The 13,761-nt window shown below is 35.2% G+C and overlaps 1 protein-coding gene across 6 annotated transcripts in view; it reads left to right on the forward strand.

Annotated features, from left to right (window-relative positions):
* DLGAP1 (DLG associated protein 1) overlaps positions 1-13,761 on the forward strand; it is a 415,298-nt gene that overhangs the window by 161,802 nt on the left and 239,735 nt on the right. The window contains exon 3 of one of the 6 annotated variants that reach the window (XM_040550116.1): positions 12,920-12,945. The exons of the other annotated variants lie outside the window; for them this stretch is intronic. The gene's annotated coding sequence lies outside the window, so the exon portion shown is untranslated. The remainder of the gene's footprint in view (positions 1-12,919; positions 12,946-13,761) is intronic. 6 annotated transcript variants of the gene reach the window in all.

Here is a 13,761-nt window from a genome sequence, read left to right on the forward strand (position 1 = left end):
TATTCATAGCTTTCCTTCAGCTTAGTAGAAAGTTTTGTGCAACCTTTATATACACACACGCACACACACGTGTGCACACTCCTAATATAGCAACCCTCTGATTACTTTCAAGAAGCAAAAGCACCACCACTTGGAGGGTAGAACAGAGACTTTCTCAGTGAGTATTAGCAGAAGATGTGGCATCAAAATTATTTCAATATAGAAGAATATATGGGACAATACAGTGGGAAGAGAATACAGAAAAGTGTTTTTTATTGTAAATGTATTGAGATGTTGGAGAATTAATTTCTTGCTATTAAAAATGGAAGGCTGAGGAAAATACTGGAGGATATAGTAATGTAAGTATGACCAAAACAATATTAGAACTTTAAAATATATAACATTCATGTTAAAATAATTAAAATAATCTCTGAATGCACAAAATGACAAAAACTAAGTAGTCTCATGAAGGAATACATGCTTTTCAGGGAAAGCACCCATTTTTTTTTGAGTTTCCCGTCAGTTTTCTGTCTTTCTGTGAATGGAGCCTTATTGTTTGGGGCAAAAAGGACGCAAGGTAAGGACATAAAAAAATCTCTTAAAAAAAGAAATATGAAATAAAACATTAAGTCATTGAAGAAGGTATTTTGACTACTGACACATTCATTAGAAAGAACAGGGCATGGTGAATTTATTTAACTAAAGAATATATCATTGATGTACGTTATTCTATTGTGAATTTTTTTAAAGGAGGTGCAGAATGGAATTAAATATGTCATTAAATGGCAACATGTTTATCAGCAGGGAGAAGGTGCCTAGGCTTTGAAAAACCTAGATGAGAATTTTTATGAAATGTGTCAGGGATGCAGAATAAACTTTAATAAGACTAAATAAAATAAATATAATTGATCCTCTTCAGAGCAATTTTTTGAAAGATGTAAATCTTAATATATTCCTGTCTCACTGAAAGGTGAGGTATTGGATTCATGTTATTAATCATCAAGGCTCTTAGACTCTTCAAAATATTGTTCTGTGGGGAAAAAGGACACATGATGTTGAGAACAAATTACCAGTTAAAAGATATGATGGTCATTGATGCAGTACAAGAGGAACTATAAGATATTTTACTAATAATACTAGCATGAAGATAACTGTTGTAATGAAGGGAAAAGTTAGAAGTACTGCCTCAGGTAAGGTACACTGAAAAAGCAGAAAAGCTTATATGAGGCAAAGGTAATGGAGAAAAGAAATATCAGTTTTCAGGGGCTAATTGAATGACTGCTCATGGCTTGCATGTTTGTTTGAAGTATAGACAAGACTTTTCATTACAACTTGAATGGTAATTCCCTATGAATTAGAGAATAGAAACTTAAATAATGAAATAGAGAGGTGAATTGTATTGTCTGTTAGATAAAAATGGAAATTTCAAATGGAAATACGTGTTATATATTCCACTCCCTTCTCTACTTATGAGAAATTGAAACATCAAAATAAAAGATAGAGATAACCTTCCAAGGAAGAATATGTGCACAATGGGAGACATCTGATGAAATGATGAAGATTCTGGATTTTTTGCCTTATGAAACAAAGTGGTTGCACAGTCAGCCTTATGCTTCATAAAAAAGTACTTTTACTGAATTAGTTGTAAAGAGCCAAATGCATTTATGCATCCAGAGGCAAGTTAGAAGTCCAGGGAATATCCATAATCTTTGGGATGAGGTGAATACTGAAACTGCTCCTGGACACTCCTTAGATTTGAGGGCTGAAGTAGATGATGTCCTTACTGAAAACTCATGATCCTTTTAAGCATAAGGGAAAATTGGGTGACAGCATACAGATGAAGAAAATATTTTAAAATATCAGACAAACAAGTGCTGAGATGAGGGTAAAATATTGTGTGAAAAGTTTCATTTCTATTTATAAGTAAGGAAACAGTAATTAATGTCTAGAAACTATAGACATTTTGAATGATATAATCTTTAATATAAATTATGTCAAGGTACAAAACCAGAATCTTTTATTTCAAACATGAAAAAGTATTGGGTTGGTAAATGTGGTGGAACAGGCTAAGGAAAGGACAGAGAAAGTAAATTCAAGGCAACGTTGCTTTCTTCCCAGCCCACCCCCAATACCTTGATGAGTATGAGATCATAGAAGAGGTTAAAAATACCTAGATAGGTAAGGAAGTGAGGTAAAATATTTAACCATCTATTCCTTTTGTTATTTTTTACACATTTTCTTCTTATTTTATGTTAATCCTGTGGAATGCTAAACAGCCCTTTAACTTTAAAATGCCTTTCCTTGTGACTATCTATTCTTAGAGTGAAACACACTGCCTCAACAGACCTGTTCGTGAGTGCATGACTGTTGCCTGGCAGCCCTGAGACCAAGGGACATTAGAGTTAGGTGACAATATTGTTGAAAGAAAAGGTCATAGCTCGGGAAATGCCAGAGATTTTCAACTTCCTTATGTTCTTCTGTACTCTCTAAGACATCTACTTCCACAATTGTTTATGGCAATAGCTTGATGGGTGCTTAAATTCACCCAGCATGACTTTTTTTGTAAGTGCACGCTATTGGAATTGGATGCCTGTAAGAAGCTTGCATGGTGAGTCAAAAGTAATAACACCATTAACTCTGAGAAAGGGAGCATTCATTGTATTCTTATCATTCTCTTCCAGTACAAGTTTCAAACTGAGCACAGTAGGAAATCCTATTTACTCCCATGGTATAAAATCATATCTCTGAAATGATTCACCTGTCTTAGAAACAAGCTGCTCTACAGAACTGCCATAGTTTTTAAACTACTGGCTGGGGAAGAGATGTCTTTCTTAGGTTTGCGTTGCACATCATAAGCAGGCTATCTCAACTATCTCAACACTTCCTAATGGCTTGATGGAATCAGAGGCTCCACATGTATCCTCACACTGGAAAGACCACAGGCAGTACAATCTGTCCTTATGTGGTCTGAATTTGTATTTTTGTATGATTCAGCTGTTACAGCTAAAGAAATAACATCAGCAAAAATCTGATTCAGATAATCTTTTTAGCTCAGTGTTGCAGGCATGGAACTTGCACTATGCAAAATGAAAAGAGAGATTTGTCCCTAATGAATAGTGAGAATCTGGCCAAAGCATATAAGTAATCTCTTCCAACTCATTGGGTAGTACAAAACGATGTTGTTCTGAAAGCCTTATTTTATAAAAAACTCTCTCTCTGTCATGTGGTTATTATTTTAAACTGTTTCTACTTTCAGTTTTATTTCTATTATATAGATTCTACTCGTCTTTTGTTTTGTTACCCTTTCCTGCCAGCTCTTTTACCTTCTCTTTAGGTACTGCAGGCACCCTTTTAAAAACTGACTAACAATATGTGAAAGGGCAAGATGGCAGTAAGGACACCGCAAAAAATTGTCATGTTCAGGACTTAAATGGTCAAGAGACACCACAGTCATGGTTGGCTGAAGTGACTAGGTTCTCAAGATCAAATAAGGAAAAAAAATCTTAACAAAGTATGATTCATCAAGAAAAAAAATGTGTAATCATGTATTTCTTAATTGGCTTTGCTTTTAAAGCATGAATTTACTAAGCATGTATTTCTGAATTCACTTGACTCTAAAAGCATGAATTTTCTGAGCACTTTTTCACAAACATTCATTGTACTGGATTTATTTTAAAAGAGAGAAGAAATAGTTTTATAAAATCAGCACAATTAAATTTGCACTTAGGTTTTAAGAACTGGCTAGGAACTTCTTACAACAACTAAAAATCAGATCTTGCTAGTCCTGGAATAAAAGGACAATTTCAAGGTGTGGAAGAAAATAAATCATCAAAATCATAGAATGGTTTGGATAGGAAGATCATGTAATTCTAATCCCCCTGCCATGGGCATGGACAACTTCCACTACACCAGGTTGCTCAAAGCCCCATCCAACCTGGCCTTGAACACCTTCAGAGATGGGGCTTCCACAGCTTCTCTGGGCAACCTGTTCCAAAGCCTCAACATCCTTTGAGTGAAGAATTTCTTCCTTATATCTAATCTAAATCTCTTTTAGTTTAAAGACATTATATATAAAGTCCAGAAATAGTTCAAAGGTTGGTTAAGTGTTAAGGAGAAGGGTGAGTTACTTAAAAATTTGGGGTGAATTTGTATGTTAAAATATCCTATATCAATATAGAAAAATATAGTGGATAAGAATTAGGCAGTAAAAGAACAAGGAATTAAACACAGGGGCATGATACCATAAATCAAAATTCTGAAAATATTTTTGAGGGTGTGATGCTTTACTATCTGGAATATAATTCTGCAGGTGACAGGTTAATGCACTGCTTGGACTTTCAGATATGAGAACAAGTGGCCCAAGTGTGGCTACTCCGGGACCCACTTCATTAAGGTACTAACATTTGAAAAAGTTGTTGAAAACTGGAGAGACTTTGGTAGAAGACGTTAGTTTGTTGTAGGGCTTGGTTGCTAAGATAAGACTAAAAAGATACAGACTGTTAGGTTTAGTGGAGGGGGAGTCAGGAAACTATTTCACTGTGGAAGACAGCAAACCACTGAACTTGTAGCAATAGCAAACAATGACAAAAAGAGCTCCAGTATGTGAAAATTATACCTAGAAATGGAAGCAAAATGTGTATCTTTAGACAGAAGTAAATAAACTTTGGAACAATTTACCAATTTACCAGTGCTGTGGATCCTTGTAACTTAAAAGATTTTATCTGGAATTAGGTCTAGAATTGCTGAAGCAGTCTGGGGAAATAGATGCTCAAACATCCTTGAGATTTACTAATTAAATTTACCAAGATATATATTGGATTCCTCTGAAAATTCTAGAAACACAGCAAAGCTAAAAGCAGTGCTCTCTTTTTCAGTCACAAATTATGGGGCTTGATCAAAGGTGTTGTGGAGTGGTGTGAAATGTTCTGTGACATGTTGCAAAGAGAGTTAGACTGCATTGTCATAATGGCATCTTCTGCACACAGACTTAGCGTATTTTGTAGGTGAGAATAGCTAAAAACTGCTTTGACCTAATAGGAACCTACTGAGATTTCTGTTAATGTAGTTTCAAAGTGTTTTCTTGCACTCCATCTGTTTAATAAGATGACTCTGAATCACTCATATTGTAGTACGAAGTGCTATTTCACCTCCATTCATCCTTTGCTGGCCGGGAAAATATTGAAAGACCAGGTCTGTGTACGCTGAGAGCATCTAGCAGCTTAATAACTGCTTTGTTTCTCTTAGACCTTCAGCAGTTGCTTTGATTACCAAAGCATAAACAGTCTTTTGAGGACCTCCCCTGGGATCTGAGTGTGTTAACCAGAGAAGGTCCTGAAATATGACAAGGTAGGCATATTAACACCTCTTGGTTTTCTGTCATATTGTCTATAGAAAGAATTCATTTCAGACTACTGTGTGCCACGAGAAAAACTTTGATCTTAAATAGGTGAGTCTGCTTGACTCAATTTTACCTTGGTGAGAGTTACATTGAATTAGCAGTTACATAGACATATTGAACATCCAGTCACAGACCAGTAAAAGCGGTAATTTCACTGTCACTGGACATTGTAACTGATACTGTAGAAATGATCTATCTTTGGTTTTTACACCTCACTGGGTTCTGCAGGCCTAAGAACCACCAATCCTAGAAACTTCAGTGGCAAATCTGTAAGCAGTACAAGTACTATTTGAAAGGCAATTTCCTACTATTATCCTATCAGATACAGAGGTATGTATCTGAAATAGGATGTTCATGGAGGACAAAGTAGAGATCAGCTATGGAAGAGGAAAATCAGTGTATCCCTTGAGTCAGAGTTGGATTCTGTCCTGAACTTAGTTTACTCACAAAGCTGGGTTTTGCAAGGCTCTAGAAATACAAATCTGCCTGATAAACTGACAAAAAAAAAAAGTGTAGCAATAGCCTAGAACATTGTGGTGTTATTGTTTTTTTTTTCACTATAGTTTTTGCAAGAATGCACAAATTAACAATATGGAAGCAATTTATGTAGAAAATGAATAGTCTGCTTGTTAACACTTAATGAACTTACAACTTATGTGTCCTGCTATTGCTAAATAGTTTTTTAAACTTACTTTTTATTGTATAATAAAACAGGCTTATATCAGCCCAATGTTAAAATCTCAGGGTATAAATAGTTATATTTGTATATAAAAGTGAATGTAGTTGAATATAAAGTATCAAGAAAATTTAATGGTTGAAGTATCATATATATATGTTGGAAATCTGTGTATCCAAGACATCAGTGTGACAAACAACATATACTATTAGGCTATTGGGGTTGTATGAGTGTATAAAAGCTATACGTCATTTTTATGTACTGTATATCATTATCAGAATAAAAATTATGCTGATGAGATTGCTGCATTTCTTATCATTATTCTGTAGATCTTCCACGTGGACTGTCAAGTCCAACAAGGAGATGCAGCAATATGTATTTCATACAAGTTATTGATGATAACTGCTGTGTGTTTTCTTTGCATGGCTATTTGGGTGTCCTAATGGTAGAAAAAGAATCAAGTGTAAGCTAATTCTAGAAAATACTATGTTTTCAATATCAAGACCTTTGTGCCTGACATTTGAGTTGAAGATGCCCGGTGTTCAAGTAGTTGGTTGTTTTACATTCTTGACTGAGAGGATGAAAGCCCAGATGTTAGCAATATAGGATTTGTCATTTCTGTAAGTGAGCAAAGCCAAAAGATAATATATACCCTTGTTAACTTCAATAACCTTATAATACAACTATTCAAATGATATACTTTACTTTGCTCCCATACCTCACATAAGTGTCCCGCTTTCCTGTAAGGCTGTTGTGATTTTCACTTCAGAGAAGTGCCTGTCTGTAGTACCCTCCGGTCTGTAGCAACTGAAGAGGGTGCACTGCTTCCCAATGGATAGACTTTGATAAAATTAAGTTTTAGACACAGTAAAAATAGAATTGTGCTGCTTTATGATAAAATAAGTTCAGTTCTTGGTTTGGCTAAATGAGTCTGATTTGAGTCTGAGTTTGCACAGTATTAGTCATGTAATTATTAAATGGCATTACACTACATTATATAAACATGCTTATTTATGCATATATGTATATCTAGTTTTATAAAGCATTTTGTAAAAGTAACAAATAAATGTAATTCTATCTGTCTCTCTATCCAATTTGAAAATGTAACTCAAAAAGTGTGTTCAAGCAGATGAGGGAACCTAGCTGTCTCAGGAGGTACAAATTGGACTGATTAGGTTAAAACATATTTTCTTTAATATGTGATGTGGAATCTGCCCATAAGGAAAATAATACTAGGCAGGACTGAAGGCAAGTCAGTATGACATCAAGAAGGAAATAACACCAGTGGGTTGAAATGTGATTTTAGGTAACAGTATACTTTCTTAGATTTAAGATCAAGAGCAATTCAATTTGAGAGATTCATCTCAGTGATTTTGTAGGGGATGCAACAATTTTAATTCAATAGAAATAAGAGGGATATGATAGTAAAACCAACACTTCCAACAAGATGCTAGTGAACCTTTGTAGGATTGTTCTCTTTTTTTTTTTTTTTTTTTGGGGGGGTGGGGTATGGGAGTGGGGAGGAGTTGTAACAAGGATGAACTTTGTCCTGAAGCAAAATTTCTGATGTAGCTTTGACTCTGTGATACTTGGTGACACCAGTCGGATTTCTTAAAGTATCATGAAAAGAGTTAGTGTCTTAGAGCAACAATAAGCAAAGAAGCACAGGCTGTAGGAAAAGCCTGACAGAACCGGACATAGCATGGCATAATTTTCGAAAATACCAGCTGTGATGGAGCATCTGTTTTAAGGTTAGACAAATTAATATCTTGAGACTGTTTGGGTAATTAATTAATCTCTTGTTGGGATATCAATAGCCTGAGTTTCTAAGAAAACAGAAAATAATTGTTGTATCCTGATATCCTTGTAGTACAAGAATTTATTTGTCCTGCACTGCCTGACTGCCTGACCCTTCAGCATGGTGGGTTTTATATTTTCAATTACTAATCTCTGTTGTACATGATATTATGATAAGATGGAATGCTTGTAGCACATCCTCTCTGAGTAATTGGTTAGCTGTCAGAGGAAAAGGAAAAATCAATAATAACAATAATTTTTTAGGTCTTAATATCTAAAGCAATTGTTTTTTACATTAAGTAGCTCTGGTTGTATGTGTAAATCTGTACAGCTATTTTGTTTTGATTGTATTTATTTTCTCAATGCTTTCCTCATATTTAAACAAATTAATCATAATGAACTAAAGGAAAATCTTTTTCTTCCTCTTTCAAAAATGTGAGGTTAATTACTTTCTGAAAACACATACCTGCCACGAATCAAATTATCTGGTTTCAGCTTAGATTAGATACTTGATTTGCAATTAAAAACCAAATGGTAAAACAAATTAAGAATGACAAATGCAGTTTATTGGCTCAGTAGATCGCTACCTTCCTGTATTACAGATGTTCTGTCTCACATGCAGTTCCATTTGATTTACTAATTGTATGTAAAATATCATTATATTATGATTCCTCATAACAATGTTGATACTTCATCTGAGATCCTTCTTGGTTAGAATGATTGAAAAGGATTGGCATAAAAATGAGTATTAGTTACTGATAGTTTGTACAGCTTTACAATACATTGGACTGTGCTCCTTTCTTGCATGTTTGAGAAACAAAACCCTATTTATTTTCTGTGAGGAGATCTTGAATACATTTAATGCTTTGCTTTTTACAGAGATGTGATAAAGTGGTGTTTTTCTTTTAACTTGAAAAAATTAAATGCCTGTGCCTCTTTTGCACCTCTGTGCAAAAGGACGGAAAATCTGACTTTAAAATATTACTTTTGGTTATCTTTCAAAATGCATAACATTAGCATAAGGTCTTATTCATAGCTACAGCATTACTAAAACAAGGGAAGATGTGTGAGGCAAAAATGCTATTTTGTCTTTCTCAAGAAAACAAAATGCAGTTTTGTGGCATTTTTCAAACTTGAATTATTTATATATCAAACATTACCCTGACAAATCCTGATTAAACATATGTGAATTCTCTTTATTCTTTTTATCTCTTCAACAGGTTGCCCTGCAGTTTTTAGTAATTTTCCTGACCCACCAAAATCTATGGAAGCTGAGACTTTCATATCCCAGTCTGAATATTGTTCAGATCCCAAAATCTCTCTAGCTATATTGTGTATAGATATATTTCTTTTTTAATCATAGCTCTCAGTAGCTAGGAAAAGGCACTCTTTCAGTGCAGAACCTATTTAATTTGTTAATTATGCTCTTCTGTTCTATTCGTCATGATAGTATCTGACATACGTTAATCATACTAGTTTTCTCCATATTCCTCTAGCATGAGCTCTGGAGGAAGCACTGGCAAAGAGCTGAGATGATGTGGTTGATTTTTAAAAAGATGAATCCAGCTAGAAGACTTCTAAACCAGTTACTTAATAACTGCCTTTTTGTAGAGCAGATAAAAAGAGAAGAACATTTAGATAAGCCCAGAAGTTATTTCTAGTTTTGTGTGGCTTTCCAATGAGTTATGGTACATCACTTTGTCATCCTCACATGCATGAATGAATAAAGAAATACAATAGCACAAGAAACACCAGAATTTAGTCCAGCTTAGTTAGAGAAATGTGTCTTTCACCCTTTTCTGTTGTTTTCAAAACACTAGTTTAAAAAAAAAAAAAAAAAAAGTCTTGCAACGTCTATACTATATAACCCTGGATGTTCCTTAGAATGGAAATTTTATTAAGAATTTCCTCTTTTTTTTTTTCAACATGCAAAGGACTAAGAAGCTTGTACTGCAGTATTTGATGCGCATTTGTGAACAAGGTTCATGGCATTAAATGCCAACATCTAGAAGGTATTTTTCAAATGCTTTCTTTTTCCTCTGTTTTAAGCAACAATGTTTTTCTTCACTGAGTTTTCTTCCCAGTGTATTCTTTTTGCTTTTTTGAAAAGGAAACTCTTTGTTGGGTCTTCTATTTATATTCCTTCCCCTTGGCCTGGAAGTCTCTGAAATATCAACCTGTTTGGCCTTCTTTGTCCTTTCCACCATTCTGTCTTTTCAGGAGTAAGGGCATACAGACTCAGTACTACTAGTCACTAAAATATTTTCTGTCAAACAAAAAGCTTTCCTGAGTTTGTGTCTAGTCACAAACACTTTTTTTTCCTACTTTCTTCATCCCACTAGGGATGATTCTTACCCCAGAAAAAAAAAAAAAAAATTTTGCTTCATGATTTTTTTCCCATAGTCTGAACTAACAGCGAGGAAGTCACCTAGCCTGTACTGTAGGGTTGGTTTTGTAGAAGATAAGAGTATTTGCACAGAATCATTGAATTGTTTGGGTTGGAAGAGATCATAAAGATAATTTAATTCCAACCCAGCATGGGCAGGGACACCTTCCACTAGACCAGGTTGCTCAAAGACCCGTCCAGCCTGGCCTTGAACACCTTCAGAGATGGGGTATCTACAGCTTCTCTGGGCAACTTTTTCCAGTGCCTCACCACCCCCATAGTAAAGAATTTCTTCCTAGTATCTAATCAAAATCTACCCTTTTTTAGTTTAAAACCAATTCTTCCTTTTCCTATCAGAAGAGCAGAGTAGATGTGGACAATCACCTCCCTCGACCTGCTGGCCATGGTTCTTTTGGTGCAGCTCAGGATGTGGATGGCTTTCTGGGCTGCAAGCACATGCTGCCAGCTCATGTTGAGCTTCTCATCAACCAATACCCCCAGGTCCTTCTCCTCAGGGCTGCTCTCAATCCATACTCTTCCCAGTCTGTATTTGTGCTTGATATTGCTCTGGCTCATATGCAGGACCTTGCAATTAGCCTTGTTGAACTTAATGAGATTTGCACAGGCCCACCTCTCAAGCCTGACAAGGTCCCTTTGGATGGCATGCCTTCCCTCCAGCATGTTGACTGCACCACTCAGCATGGTGTCTTTGCCACACTTGCTGAGGGTGGACCCAATCCCACTGTCCATGTCACCAACAAAGATATTAAACAGTGCCAGTCCAATACCAGCCCCTGAGGAACACCACTCATAACTGATCTCCACCTGGACATTGAGCCATTGACTGCAATTCTTTGAGCACAACCATCCACCCAATTCCTTACCACCAAGTGCTAAAATCAAATCCATGTCTTTCCAGTTTAGAGACAAGGATATCACTGGGAACAGTATCACAAGCTTTGCAACTTTTGCAAGTCCAAGTAGGTGATGTCAGTTGTTCCTCTATCCACCAATGCTGTAGCCCCAATTGCAATTGTTTTTGCCTATTACATAGTAGAATTGAGGATTGCCTTTTCATGAAAAAAAAAAAAAAAAAAATTAAAGGAAGCCTGTGTTTCCTGTTAGGCAACAGAAAGTCCAGTTATAATAGAGGAATATCTAGACTGCAGGAGGAAAAAAAAATCCATATGTTTCTTAAAATAGCCTTCTTCATAGAATACAACTTAGTGTAGAAGGTCTGTTGGTTTCCAAAAGTGCAGTGGACCATTTTTAAACCCCAAGTATTTATAGACCCAAGAACCACCTACAAGGCAGAGTATGCTCTTCTGGTTGTTTGTAATCATCTCTCATTTAACTGTTGAAATAATTCATAATTTCACCTTTTACATTACTCATATGTAATGTTAGACTGAAAAACTGTTCTATGCAGTTTTCATAACATTTGTGTAATAACTGTAAATTTGCATACCGTATTAATTTCTAGTAGGAAATATTGCTATCAAGTGTATGATATATGGTTTGTTCTGATAATTGTATAACTTAATAGAGCGTATTTGGGACAGATCTGCAGGGCACTGGGAACAAGGTTGTGGTGGTCCATTCCATGAAGTTTGCTCTGCTTGTGCTTAGCACGCGCTTTTTTTGTTTTTGTTTTTGTTTTTTTTAGTTTGTTTTTTTTTGGACTTTCTTGGTAGGAGAGCTAACGTATGTGAATGTGCAGGTGAATTTAAAAGGTGTTATGCCATGGTCATAGAGAAATTCACCTCTAACTCGAAAAATCTGCATTCTGTAGAGTTAGAATTTCATTATTAATGTTTTTATACTGGTATTTTTCTTATTGGTGTTTTTTTCTGATTCCTTTAGAGAGCAATAGCTATGTGATAACTACTAAAGCTGTCATGTAAATATTTGTACCCTTAGTAAATGCAAAACAAGTTATAATTTGGACCTAAAAACAGGACACCTCAGCAGTTTGTGTGCACGCTGAATATCTACTACAATTCTTGACAACAATTCCAAAATAATTATTTCTGCATGAATAAAGGCATCTTCCCTTTGCATTTGTAACTTGGCATTTATTTTCTTTGTGTCTATTTTTTTAGGAGAAGTCAAGTACAATTGTTTTTTTGTTTGTTTGTTTGTAAACTCTGAAGTGGCAGAAAGGCAAGGAAAAAAACATTGATTTACAGATATTATATAATGTATACCTGTAATGTGTACAGCTATATTATGTACAGAGTCCTATTTAGGTCATAGTATCTAATCCTTTCTAATCCATCCTCTCCTTCCTATTTTCCATAATGACACATTTTAGATACCAAATGTCACACTTCTGCAAGATGCAACCAGGCAACATGCCTGCTACTATATTTAGTACTTTCACAAGTCCTAAGTTAAATGCATACTTCTATAATGTATTTATTAAAATAAATAAATAAGAAATTCAAGTGAAAATAGTTACTGGATAACTCGGCGAATAAACTGAATGAGGTGTAGGAGTCGCACGCAGCCTTTTCATATTGACTTTCTGTTAGATTAAGGATTAAGTGTGTGACCTTTATTGTTTGGCTGCTCCATTTCCAGTGAAGATAAGAACCTACTTTTAACTGTTTCATGCGATGAATGATTCTCTTTGATGGGCTGTAAGACATTAATTGGACAGCTTGGTAACATTTCCTTGCAGGATGAAGTCTTCTGACAACTGTTAAGGTAAATTCTCAGTAGAATACCATCCTTGTTTTGTCAGTGTTTTTCAAAAGTCAGATACTTTAAAGGCTATTTATAATAACTGTACTTTGATAGTAGGGAGATCCTTTATGAACTTTCTTGATACATTGTGTATTTCTGAGAAAATGCTTCAAAGTATCAGTTGTAATTCCTTGAGTTCTACCACTGTTCATTGACTTTCACTTCATGTCTTAAAAAGGTTTCTCTACAGTAGTTCTACCTAAATGGACTGTTAAAGTTCAGAGCCACTGAATCATGCAGGGCAAGCATGTTTGAGTATGTGCCATGCAAGTTAATAAACAAGAAAGTTTATTCAGGCAAAGAAAGCCTTGTTTCATAAGGAAATTATCAGAGAGCTTTTTCAAAGCACAACTGCTTTGTTTCCACTTCACAACTTCTTAGGTTGTGATTAATCAATTAAGAAAGTATTAGATAACTTCTTAGATGGGTAATTATTAATTAATAACTTTACTCTGCAACTACAAATTGCTATATATAGGAAAACATAATCTGGAGCACACAGTCAGTGAAAACAGAGTTGGTTGAGTAATACTACGGTGCCATAGGCAGAACTAGGAAAGATCTGGAGAAGGAGGAGAGGTGAAAAAGAGAAAAGAAAACTTCTTACCTAATTAACAATTTTTTTACAACCTTTAGTCCTCATTAGGTTCTCAACTTCCATTTTAGTGAAAAGTGTCCTGTTTAACATTAATGTTTGATAGGTGGATCATACTGGGAAGGGACTCAGTCAGGAAGTTTAGTGATAGGACAAGGGATAATGGTTTTAAACTAAAAAAG

The sequence above is a fragment of the Cygnus olor genome, chromosome 2, assembly GCF_009769625.2.
Source record: "Cygnus olor isolate bCygOlo1 chromosome 2, bCygOlo1.pri.v2, whole genome shotgun sequence".
NCBI lineage: Eukaryota > Metazoa > Chordata > Aves > Anseriformes > Anatidae > Cygnus > Cygnus olor.